This window comes from Mustela nivalis (assembly GCF_964662115.1).
Source record: "Mustela nivalis genome assembly, chromosome: 2".
Taxonomy (NCBI): domain Eukaryota; kingdom Metazoa; phylum Chordata; class Mammalia; order Carnivora; family Mustelidae; genus Mustela; species Mustela nivalis.
In genome coordinates this window covers 3,906,345-3,920,173 of record NC_139021.1, presented here as the reverse complement: position 1 = coordinate 3,920,173, position 13,829 = coordinate 3,906,345, and positions in this window count along the sequence as shown.

The window sequence follows — 13,829 nt, the reverse complement described above, 5'->3', positions numbered from 1 at the left end:
CCCATTTCACAGGATCCAAACCGTACTCACCTCAAAAGAGAAGACTCCCACCGTTCGCCAAGGCCCCAGTACGGGCTCTGAGGCATTATCTCTGTGTGCCGGCCTTAATTCACTCCAAAGAAAACTCCAGTGGCAAGCTGACTTGAACTTAAACTTGAGTCCTCAGTTAGAAGTAGAGCTCTGGAAATGTGTCTGGTACACTTAAAAGTAAGCTGTCTTCAATGTTACTTCCAGTCATCATAATAATGGCTAGTATTTATCCCAGCACCTGGCTCTGTGCTAAGCGGCTCGCATATGTGACCTCCTTTCATTCTAACAACGAGGGAGGTAGAGTCTAGTATCCTCGGGTAACCTAAGAGGAAGCCGAGGCCAGAGGGGCTCACACACTTACCGAGGCTCCGGATAACAAGTGGCCGGTCGGGGGATTATCCTCCATTGCTTCTGACTCTCGAGACCCAGCAAATACCGATGGTGCTCTAGACCTAATGTGACCTCTTGCAGACAGCAGTTAGCTTTTTTATTTTTTTATTTTTTTATTTTCAAGACAACACAAAGACGTTACTATTAATAGTCTCTCTGCAGCTGAAGCAACAGAGGCTTGGAGAGCTTAAGTGACTCACTGCCGAGTCACAGGGCTCCAGAGTGCCTTGCTGGGGATTTTCAACAAGCTCCCTTGACTCCAAAATATATGGGTGAGTCAGGTACAAGCCCATCCTGTTCTTGCTCTAACCTGTTCCTCTTCCTTTCCTTGCTCCCTATTTTGGTCCATGGCACCGCCAAGTCACCCCCGCTCAGAACCAGAACCATCTCGATTCTTGTCTCCTTTTTCCCCACCCACATGCATCGTCACCACGGCCTCCTTCTTCATTTCCTAAACTTGTCTTCCTCCTCTCTGGTTTCATCTCCCTGGACTTAAATAGAGCCTCCAACTCCAACAGCTCACTGGCCACTCTGGGCACTCTCTTCCTCTCCCCGGGGCGCTCCCATGCCGGCCCACACAAAAGGTACCTGGAGGGCTTTTTGAGACGTAGATCTAGAGATTCTGAGATTCTGTAGGTCTAGGGTGGGGCTCGCAACATTACATCTCTCACGGGTTCCCTGGCGCTGGTGTAAGGACTCACTTTGAGAACCACTGTGCTACACGGTGCCCCCTGCCCCAGGAGGATCCCTTCCCTTCTGTGCATATAAATAAATTCTCCACGTGTCCAGGGGGGTCTAGAGCAGACCCAGCAATTTGAAACCTTGAGTCTATGGGAACCCAAGTTAGCTACAACAGACCCAATGTCGCTGCAGAAACAAGAGCTAGGAAGCACAAGCGGGCTGAGAGTGCCAGCCCATCACAGGAATGTTCCTTGGCTCAAAGGAAGAAGCTCCAGCCTGAGGATAAGGAGGTCTGAGTGAGCAGCTCATGCATAGCTGATCTACATTAACATATTTTTTTCCCAGTTTCAGTTTTTCATTGATTTGTTTGAGCATTTCTTTATTATTCTAGGCAACTGGAATATATCCTTTAAAAAATGAACAAATATCCTTCTCTCTGGTTAAATATTATGACACATGAACCTGTTCTTAGATATCAGGGACACCAAGAAAAGAGAAACTGAGGGAATTGGAGGGGAGGTGGGTTGGGGGTTGAGGTTGCTGGGGGATGGGCATGAAGGACGGGATGAGCTCTGGGTGTCGTCTGCAACTGAAGAATCACTAAATTCTACCTCTGAAACTAATATTACGCTATATGGTAACTACATTGAACTTAAATTAAAAAATGTTTAAATAAAATAAATAATACAAATACTACTCTGAAAAATAAAATACTACTCTTACAAAAACAAGACGTTCCAAGTTCCCTAGGAAGGCAGGAAGACATTCATGGCTCAGATCCACAGTTGGGTTTGGGAAATCCAGGCCATGAATCCTGCTGATACAACTATGGCCGACACTATGATTTGTCAATCGCTGTAACACACTGTATGAATAGAATAGAGAACAAAAACCACATGGTCATCTCAATTGATGCAGAAAAAGCATTTGACAAAAATCGAAGGCCGTTTCCATATGCACCCCAATATTCACAGTAGCAAAGTCCACAATAGCTGAACTCTGGGATGAGCCTAGATGTCCATCTGGCTGATGAATGGATAAATGGATAAAGAAGATGAATGATAAATGGATAAAGAAGATGTGATATATATATATATATATATATATATATATATATATATATATATGCTATGCAATATTAGGCAGCCATAAAAAAATGAAATCTTGCCATTTGCAATGACATGGATGGAACCAGAGGGTATTATGCTAAGTGAAATAAGTCAATTAGAGAAAGACAATTCTAGGATCTCACTGATCTGAGGAATTTGGGAAACAAAACAGAGGATCATAGGGGAAAGGAGGGGAAAATGAAACAAGACAAAACCAGAGAGGGAGACAAAACATAAGAGACTCTTAATCTCAGGAAACAAATAGAGGTTTGCTGGAGTGGTGATGGACACTGGGGAGGGTATGTGCTAGGACGAGTGCTGTGAGCCATGTAAGACTGATTCACAGACCTGTACCCCTGAAACAAATAATACATTATATGTTATTTAAAAAATTAAAATAAAAAAAATCCAATGCCCTTTCATGGTAAAACCCCCAATATACTAGGAATACAAAGGAGACCTCTCAACCAGACAGAAGTGCCTCTATAAGAAACCCACTATCACCATCCTTAAGGCTGAAAGATGGAATGTTCAGCCTCTGAGGTCAGGACCAAGACAAGCACGTCTGCTCTTGCCACTGTTATTCAACATTTTACTGGAGGTTCTAGTCAGGACAATTAAACCAGAAAAAGAGAAAAAGGAAGACATGAAACTGCCTCTGTTTGTAGACAACCTTATCTTGTGTATAGAACATCTGAAGGAATCCACCCGTGCTCCCACTAGAACTAATGGATGACATCAGGGACTTTGCAAGATGCAAGATCAATAAACAAACTTCAATTATTTCTATACACCAGCAATGAACAACCCTAAAATGAAGCCGAGAAAGCAATTCCATTCATAATAGCATTAAAAAGATTAAAATTGTTTAAAAATGATTTTTAAAAAAAAGTACAAGACTCACACACTGAAAAGTATAAAATGTGCTTGCCAATAAGTAGAGATCAATATCAATGTAGCAAAAGCCCGTGTTCATGGACCAGAAGGCATAACATTGGCAGGACAACAATAATCCCCAAAGAAATCTATAGATTTCATTTCAACCTTTTCAAAACCCCAGCTGGCTCTGTTCTGCAGAAATTGGTAAGAAGATTCCAAAATTCATTTGGAAGTGCCAGGGACCTACAATAGCCAAAACAATATTGAAAAAGAACAAAGTTAGATGATTCACAGTTTTGAAACTTCCTACAGAGGTACAGTCATGAAGGCGATGTTATACTGACAGAAGGGGAGACATGCAGATCAGTCAATGGAACAGAAATCCCAGGAATAAATGCATTTACTTACATTCACAGTTAACTAATTTGCAACAAGGGTGTCAGAAAAATTCAATGGGCAAAGATTGTATTTTCAACGAACGGCACCATCAAAACTGTAGTCATAATGACCCCTCCCTCGTACCCTTTAAAAACAAAATTCTAAATGGGTCAGAGATCTACATGTAAGCACTAAAACTATGACACTCTTAGAATAAAAGCAAGAGTTAGTCTTCATGGCCTGGGGGTTGACAGTGGTTTCTTAGATACAGCATCCAAGAAAAGCACCAAGAAAAAAAATGCACTGGATTTCGATACAATTAAAAACTTTTGTGGTGAAAATGATACTGTCCACAAAGTGAAAAGACAGAATGGGGGGGGGATTTGTAAATCATGTGGCAATAAGGGACTTTTATCTAGAATACTTTTTTAAACTCATACAATAATAAAGGGGGGCCCTTGAAGCAGACCAAAAAAATTTGAATAGATATTTCTCTAAAGAAGACATACCCATGGCCAACAACCACATGGAATGATGCTCAGCCTCGTTAGTCATTACAGAAACGCAAATCACAGTCACAGTGAGATTGTATGACCCTGGGTGACACACGCATGGCTGGTGGGAATAAAAATAGTGCAGCCACTTTGGAACATGGGCTCGAACGGTTAAACACAGAGTTACCGTCTGACCCAGCATTTCCGCTGCAACGTCTATGCCCAAAAGACTTGAAATGGGTCCACAAAAAAATGTGCGCCTGAATGTTTGTAGCAGCATTATTCATAACAGTCAAAAAGTGGAAAAAGCCCAAATGTGTATCAACTGATGAATGGATAAACAATGTGTGATACATTTAGACAATGGAAGCTATTCTGCCAGAAAGAATAAAGTACTAACTCATGTTACAGTACAAATGAACCTTCAAAACATTATGCTAAGGCACAGACACAGAAGGCCACATAGTATATGGTTCCCCTATTTGAAATGTTCAGAACAAGCAAATGTACAGAGACAGAAAGATCAGTTCCCCTCAAGGGAACTGGGGGGCTGACGGGAACAGAGACACGGAGAAATGGGAGCTGATGAAGATGGGATTTCCTTTTGGCGTGATGAAACAGTCCCCCAGTTAAATTGTGGTGGTTACACAACTCTACCAGAACACATTGAAAATGCTGGAAAGGGGTTGAATTTATGGTATGTGCATTATATCATAATAAAGTGGCTTTTAGCTATTCCATTAGGATGAGCTCTTGGCCAGACCTGGTAGAATAAAGAGGAGGTACCAGGAAAGACAGCACTAAGGAAATTGCCCAGAAGGCAATGTGGAACTACAAAGAGACAGATCTGGCAAGAAGCACGAAGGCAGGATTGGGAGCCTCCGACATCCACGTGATGACTGTGCCAGAAGAAGCCAGTAAATGGATGTGGACAATGGAAATAATAACCAAGAATATTCCAGAAGTGAAGATTTTTTTCCAAGACACACGCTCCCATTAAAACATGATATACTAAGTTCTAAGCAAAAGGGTTAGCTATCTTGACTTGAAACATAAAGAAAATAAAAAAGTCCTAGAAGCTTTCCCAAAAGAGTAGTTCACCTACAAAGAAATCCTTTTGAGGACAGATTTTTCATCAGGAAAAAAAAGAGGGAGAGAGACTTAGAAATAGAATAGTATCCTCACAGTGCCAAAGGAAAGTAATCTTCCACCCCAAATTCTCACTAAGTCATCATGGTGTACAATGAAAAGTTGTGCATAAATGCATGACTCTGGAACCAGAACGGGCAGGTGAAACCCCGCTCTGCTTCATGTTATCTCTGTGGCCTTGGGCATAGTCTGCCTAAGTGTCCTGCCCCGCCACACGGACATGACCACCACATAGGGCGCCGTGGGCGGTAAGTGGGTGTGGGCATGTTTGTAATGGTGCTCAGAAGTGGCACATATGTGCCACATATGTGAGTGGCACATAGAAGCGCTATTTACGAGTCAGTTACTAATTCAAGAGAGTAATTTGAGAATGAATATGGAAAACAGCTTTCCAGTCCTATAACCCAGAAAGTTATTTCACTAATATTTAGTATCAGATTTTTTTTAAAAAAGGAACCAAAAGAAAAGATAGTAAAAGAATAAAAAGAATCATCCCAACAAAAGGATAAAATACCCATCAAAACATATCATATGCAGGACGTTGCTCACATTTTGGGGCATAAAACATAACTTCAAAGTATATGCAAAAAAAATTAAAGAAAAAAATGGACAAAGACACAATAATGCTGTGTTTTAATGTAAAAGATAGCACACAGTCTCCATCTCACAAACCTTATAAAAATATTTCAACAAATTTGAGTTGATAGTTTACCATCTCTGGATGTATATAATTAAGTTAGAAATCAGCAGTTTAAGAGCAGAACAGATAGAAACACACACCCCCCATGATTACTTTGAAATCAGAGGGAAAAATAAGAAAGAGTAAAGATGAGCAAGTTAAGTGTTCAAGTACTAAGAAAAAAAATAAGATTATAGGAATGAGCTCATAAGAGAAGCCTGCTGAAAATTTGGAGTTTACAGTCCACACATGTTTTGTTCTAAAATTCCCTTCCTATTTGCTACCATTTGTAAAATATTGTTACTTTTATTTCTATATACACATTCAAAAAATGTTGTTAAATTCCTAAAATCGAGACTCATACCATAAATAGTGTGCCTCTGTTGTGTTTGTAATGCTAATAGAGACACCAAATTCCAGGAGGAGTAGGATGATGATTTATTCACTACCATATCCCCATCCCATACAATAGTGCTTGACATCTAGGAACACGATAAATATTTACTGAATATTGTCATTGAATATGAAGTAAAATGAGTCAGAAGCTCACTGTAAGAGACTTCTGTAGAACCAAACACAAGTGGATTATAATCCTGGTTCTAGAACATTCTGGCTGAACTCCAGGAAAGTATAATGTCTCTCACGACAATTTCCTACAACGTAAAACACTGTAGGAAAGTAGACAACAGCTACTTTGCAAGGACCTTGCAGGACTTGGCAATGAGGACATCACACAAGTGCCACGTCCTACCAGGGCCAACTACTCAGTCAGTGCTCTGCTCTGTGATGCTGGGGCTGGGACCACAAACCACATTTCTGCTGGTTCCCTGTCAAGAGCTGCCAAAGGTGAGAGGAACACTAGAAAAGAATGTCAAGTCAGGGGAGAGGGAGGATGCCTGCTCCTTCCTGTTTGCTCCCCACACACTTCCTGTTTACCTCCTATTCTGTGACCACGGCAGCTCCAGGTCCCCCCCCCCCCTTAACAGACTCTCCCTTCCCTTAGGGGTAATTGGATCCACTTTGCAGCTTTTCCAATACTCAGAAAAGCAGCTTCTTCAGGGCCCTTCTAACACCCCAGCACCAGCGGGGCAACCCCTTCCTCGGACGTTTCTGAGCAGTGCTAACCCTCTTGGAAATGTCTAAACTTTAGTGGAGGTCATTCTAGCCTTCTCCCCTTGGTCCCGGAGCTCTGCAATTGCCACCTCTGTCCGCCTTAGAGTTTCCTTTCTGTCCTTTTGCTTACCTACCTAGCAATTCTATTAAAATCTCTAACTATCTTGTGTGGTTACTATCTCCTTTTCTTCCTTATTTTTTACAAGATTTTGTCTATTTATTTGACAGAGAGAGAGAGACAGCAAGCACAGGCAGGAGGAGGAGGAGAGGCAGAGGGAGAAGCAGGTTCCCACTGAGCAGGGACCCCAATCCTGGACTCGATCCCAGGACCCTGGGATCACGACCTGAGCCAAAGGCAGATGCTTAACCCACTGAGACACCCTGGAGCCCTTTACTTATTATTATTTTTTTTTAATGTAAATGTGGTTGGTTAACATACGGGCAATACTGGTTTCAGAAGTAGAATTCAGTGACTCATGGCTTACATACAACACCCAGTGCTCATCAGAGCCAGTGTCCTCCCTAATCCCCAGCCCCCATAGGGCCCATCCCCCACCACCCCCTTCCATCAACCATCAGTTTGTTCTCTATCATAAGGAGTTTCGTGTGGTTTATTTTCTTCTCTCCTTTTTTTTCTTTTCCCCTTTCCCATATGTTCATCTGTTTTCTTTCTTAATTCCACATATGTGTGAGATCATATGGTCTTTGTCTTTCTCTGCCTGACTTATTCCACTTAACATAATAATGTTCTAGCTCTGTCCGCGTCATTGCAAATGGCAAGATTTCATGCTTTTGGATGGCTGAGTAATACTCTACCGTGTGTGTGTGTGTGAGTGCGTGTGTGCGCGTGGGCGTGCGCGTGTGTGCGCACACACCACCTCTTCTTTACCCACTTCTCTGTCGATGGACACTTGGGCTGTGTCCCTAACTTGGCCATTGTGGATGATGCTGCTGTACACACAGGGGGATGTACCATTAGAATCTTATCTTCATAGCCTTTGGGTAAATACCTAGTGCTGCCAATTCTGGGCTGTAGGGTAGTTCTATTTTTAACTTTTTGAGGAATCATCTCCTGACCGGTCCCAGGTTGATGAAGATCTCAAGCCCCAGCATGATGACTACCCTTGTCATTTGTCATTTGCAAAGCACTTTTGCAGGAATTTGTTTCCTCAGAGCAATGTCGAAAGGCAGTTCCTCCTTCCTGAGATAAAAACAGCAAGTTTCTCAGAATCCAGTCCTAACTATTGCCAGGATTCAACTTCGCTCCTCCTTAGATACCCCTTTTCAAGATTGGTCAGCCACTATTTTGTTTTAAGGTCACGGCCTGAGCTACATACTGAATTAGTCTTCTTTTTGGCTCTTCTCAACAGAATATGGAACTAGGTTGAAAACTTTCAGTTCTTTTGAAATGTTTTCCCGTAAAGTAATACTTAGAAAGATATAAACATTGGATAAACTGCAAGTGTCTGATGAGAGACTGAGGAGCACCGACCTTATCTAATTCAGCTAAGTCGCAGGCAGCCCTGGGAATCCGAGACCTGGCCTTGACTCCAGGCCCCACGAGTCATCAGCTGTGTGAACTTGCACAAGACACTGCAGTGCCGAACCGAAGTCTTCCCACAGGTAGAACTGCTAATGCCTTGTTGGGCAATGAGGGAGATTAAGTGGTTTCTGTACAATTCCACACAGAGACCGTCGTGAGTAAAACCTGCGTATCATTGGCTAAAGACATTGGTCCTCTCCTCTGAATGAAACAAAACATCCTGCCTTTAAAAGTTCTATAAAATATGGCCGGATAATTTGCACTGTTCTCTGGACCCGGAGGCTAATTTCTTCCCCATCTTGTTGCAGCTCTAAAAGAAGAGGTGCCTTTGATGCCTGCTTTCAAGCTATCTTACTTGGAGCCTCAGTGATCCTTTAAGTCTTTCCAGGGGCTGATGTGAAGAGCGGCAGGAGCAGGACAGGAGGCAGGAGACCGGGGGAGCCTTCGGCCAGTCAGGAAGATTCTGGCAGCCCATAAAGGAATCTCTGGTCAAACCAGCATGAAAAGTAAAGACGTCTGTCAACTCAGGATCAAGTCCAGTGGTAACACCCCTTCAGTGCCTCAGAGATAGCCCCGAGGACCAGGTCTTTGCAGCATGTTCCTTCTCTACTCCTCAGGGCCCACTTTCCCCTCAAGCCCGGGGGACGATCGCTTATAATCTTCTCGGCTTCACATATGATCCCCTGACGCCTTGTGGAAGAAAAGTGTCACCTCCTGCTTCACTACTAGGCTCAAAGACTACTTTCCCTGAAGGCACACCAGCTCTTTCCTGGTAACTCATCAGCCAGAGCAGGCCCGAGGCTGGTTCTCAAGAAACAAGGCAAAACCCAGGGCCTGTGGTGGGGTTAGCTTTCCCGGAGGTAGAGCGCTGCTTGGGGGTGGACGGCCACACACACGCACACACCAGAAACAGACTTCCAGGAGGAAGAAAGCAGTGGGGCTTCGAAAAGTGACCCTATTGCAATAAGTATCAGGAGACCCCCGACCCCAGTGGCATCCAAGTTCTTGTTGGTTATGGCGTCCGTGTAGGGTGTCTGTGAATTAGCTTTCGAGGGCTGCTGTGATAGTTTACCACAGCCGCGTGGCACAAAACAACAGAATTTATCTTATCACCATTCTGAGGCCAGAAGAAAAAAATGAAAGCCCAATCAGAGCCACGCTTCCTCCAAAGGCTGTGGTGGAGAACTTGTTGCTCGCCTCTCTTGGCTTCTGGAGGCTCCTGACATTTCCGGACTGGTGGCCACCTCACCGCCCTATGCCCTGTCAACTCTCCCCCTGCCTCTCTCTCCTGAGGACATGCTTATTGGATTTAGGGCCCCCAGGATAATCCAAGATGATTTCATCCCTAGCTCCTTAATTTCGCTACATCTGCAGCAACGACCCTTTTCCAAAGAAGACTTACGGGCTGTGGGGACTGGGATGGGGTTATACCTTTTTGGGGGAGGGGAGGGGGTCACCCTTCAGCCCGCTACACTGAACCACGGGGCTGTTGCAATGCGGAATATTTAAAAGCTTCCAGGCAGTGCAGCCCCCGTGAGTATGTGATAAAAGCGGTGAATGTAAACCCATTTCTCCATCGTGGCAGACTCAGCTGGCGTCTTACTCAGTCCCGACGCCATTCCTCCTGGGGTTGCTGGCAGAAGGCAGCATCCACCTGGCCTGCACACGAAGCCTGCGAGCCAACCGAGCAAAGGGGAGAGCTGGGATGCAGAGTCAAAGACAGGGTGAGCAGGTTGACCCAGATGGCCAGGAGAAGGAACAAGATGGCCGTGACGGCGGAGGCGCAGTGTGTGTGTGTGTGTGTGTGTGTGTGAGAGAGAGAGAGAGAGAGTGTGTGTGTGTGTGTGTGTGTGTGAGAGAGAGTGTGTGTCTGTGTGTGAGTGTGTGTGTGAGAGAGAGTGTGTGTGTGTGAGTGTGTATGTGAGAGAGAGAGAATGTGTGTGAGTGTGTGAGTGTGTGAGAGAGTGTGTGTGTATGAGTGTGTGCGTGTGTGTGTGAGTGTGAGTGTGTGTGTGAGAGAGTGAGTGTGTATGTGAGAGAGAGAGTGTGTGTGTGTGTGAGAGAGAGAGAGAGAGAGTGTGTGTGTGTGTGTGTGTGTTGGAATGGTGAACACAGGACTGCGGGCCGCCCTGCCTCCCCACTCTCTCAGTCCTGCCGTGGGCTAGAAATACAACCTATGCCTCAAGTCAAGCAACCAGCCCAGAGCACATCACTCCTTCCTCTTGAAAAATTCACAATTTCATAAAGGCTACACTTTACAGACCCGACATCCAAGCTTATTTTCCTTCTGGGCAAACACATCAATCTTCCCAATCCCTCATTTTCAAATAATAACCCAAGCACTTTTCTCATTACTCTGTTTTCCACTTTTCAAAGAAAGGTGATGCGGAAATTTCATATCCAGATTTCATGCTCAGCCCGTTTCCCAGCCGGCACGAAGGGGCCACAGGGATCATCTACCCCAGACCTCACTGCATCTTACGGAGGAGGAATCAGAGGCTGGGGGCATCAGCTCCCTGGCCAGACTCAGGAGCTTGGAGGGAAAGGGAAAGGAACAGCTTGAGGAAAACCCCAGATGGAAAAGTTTCCTGGAAATCCAGGGAGTCGCACAGGACTGGAGTGTGCAGTGGTGACCTTGTCCCCTTCCTGGGCCACCAGCTCGAGGGCAAAATTTCCATTTTGTCCCTTATTATCCTTAAGGTTTTTCATGTATCCTCATTTAGCACATAAATGTTAGACACTTAAACTGCAAAAGGGTCATTATTCATGTTCTGGAGACTGAGCAAGTGAAGTGAATCCAAAGTATGAAATAATAAGATCGAGAGCTTTGTCATCGATTGTCACGGAACGTGCTATTTGTCACCAGCCATGGACGCGCCCTTTGCGTCCCCAGACTGATCCCTACTATACTCGTCTTTGTAAAAATACTTTTTTTTCCAGCTTGGGCAAAAAGCCAAAAGTCCAAAATGACATGATGAATGGAAGAGCTCATCGAAGAAAAGAGAAGCCTTGAACTGAGCAAGTAAACTTGCGAAACTGCATCTCTGTCCTCTGACAGGCTCTGACGGGGTTGGGCAGGGGCCGGGGGGCAGGCACGGGCCCGAGAGCAGCTCAGCCAACACCACCTCGGTCGGTGCCCCTGCCCTGACAGACAGACCGGAGAACTGAAGCAACCTGTGATGGCACATTCAGCTGGTAAAATCGGTGGGCTGGGAACTCCGGTCTGCCGGCGCTGGTGCTTTCCACAGCTCCAGGTTGTGAATCGAGCAACTCAGAGTATGACTTTGTCTAAAATAAAAGTGTCTGTTCAAAGGCTTTGGAAAAATTGCAGGAGGAATCATTGACTTGGCAACCACAACTGTCATTGTATCCGTCAAGGTTCCATCAGAGAAACAGAGCCGGTTAGGATGGGGGAGCGGGGAGCAGGGGAGGATGGGGGAAGGAGACTGGGGGGGGGGAAGATGGGGGGGATGGGAGGGGGGTAGGGAAAGAGAGAGAGGGGAGAGGGAGGGGCTGAGGGAAGAAGGGGGGAGGGGAGAAGAAGGGGGAGAGGGAGAAGAGAGTCCTTGCACTACTGCAGGGGCCCCTCGAGCAGGTGTGGAGGCTGCGGGGCAGGCTTTGGGGATCACAGGCAGGCTGGAGCCCCACAGGCCTGTGCACAGACAGAAGCCTCCCTCCCTCCCCCCGGAAAAGTGTAAGCACTCTTCTAAGGTCTTCCCGGACTGAGTCAGGCCCACGCAAGATAATCCTCCCGGTCAAAGTCCGCTGGTTAGGGATGACCCTGGGCCCAGGGTCGGTTCTTTCACAGCAGTCTCTAGTCGGGCGCTTTCCTGAGGGATGGGTGACTTGTTGGGCCCCACCGAGGGGACGGGCCGATCACAGCCATCACGGATCCCTGGTGAGAGAGGGCTCCAAGGCCGTAGCAACGCTTTCAAATTTTGTTTATAAGGAAAGAACAGTTTCAAGAGAGGCCAAGCTTCCAGATGTATTACTATTTACCAAAAAAGGGGGGCGGGAGGCGCTGTACGGCTGGATTCAAGCCGCTCATACTTGGTAAGGGGTCCGCATCCGTGTCACGGGAGCGGCTTCTAGTTGCTTTTCTCTTTCTTGGAATCTCTTCTTGGGCTTCAGTTTCAGGATTCTGCCAACAACACTCCGGGGGGTGGTCCTTCTCGGGTGGGGGGAGAAACGGTCGGATGTGCTAGGGGACTTCCCCGCACTGGTCCTGGCTTTCTCTCGACCTGTGTGCTGCCGACACACGAAGATTCACGGATTCACACGCCAAAGAAACAGGCAGATGAGACTGGCCAGGTCTGTAGGAAGCAGACACTAACAAGGGGCTTTCTAGGGGGCGGGAGGTGTCTGTGAGGGGTGATGGGGACAGGAGCCCCCTCCCCCAGGTGGGCAGGGCTTTCAGATCACAGGACGGGCTGACCTCTGTGGAAAGAGACAGGGAAGAAAAGGACACTAACTAGAAAGACAGCCCCACGCGGCTCTGGGAGAGGCTCCACAGGGCCTTCAGCAGACCTAGAGCATCCCATCAGCACAGGGCGAGAAACGGGTTAGCTCTGGCCTCCCTGCTCTGCTCAGTTGCCCTGGGAGCAGTTCGGGGGCAGGTCCCCGAGGGGCAGAGGCTGGAGGCTGACCACAGCGATGCTGTCCACGGCAGAGTCCGTCTTCCAGGGAGGGCTGTCCGGCGCACGCCAGAGCCGCCCCTGACCGACTGTGCAGGACGCTTGGGGAGTCTCCAGGCCTCCCGCTTGCATAGAGAGAAGCGGGATTTAGAGACAAGGGCCACCCACACAGGCCCCGACGCGGGGAGTCTCCACAGGGCAGATTTCCAGCCTCAGTCCTCTTTGGTCCTGCCTTCGTGTCCTCCCCATGGCCCGCGTTCCGCCGTGTACAGAGGCCTCCGGGGCTCCCTGTCAGGCCCTTTGTCCCTGTAGACACGAGCCCATAAGTGAACAGGTCTGCCCCTTAAAACATCCGTCTGCCTGCTGTGGAGCTACTGGCAGTTTGAGGAAAGGACGCATTAACGAAGGCCAAGCCCTCTCGGGTTGTTCTGCAGAAAACCTTCCTCGGTCATCGGTGATGATTCATATTCTGGCTGTTTTTTCCGAGGCTGAATTCCTCAGAGGTGAAGTAGTGCCACTTTGTAGTACCTGAAGCAGAGTTAGGAGCACAGGGACTCGTCCCACAGCCACGGAAGGGCACCCACTTAGAAGCAGGAGATCGACCTCCTGAGACAACCAAGCACATCACAGTCATGGCCCCTCTGGGGGGACGCAGAGGGCCATGAGCCTGGAGAGTCCAGGACCGCCTGTGGGTCAGGCCGGCTGCCAGGCAGCTGGTGCACAGGGAAGGAGCGGCATCTCGGGTTAGAG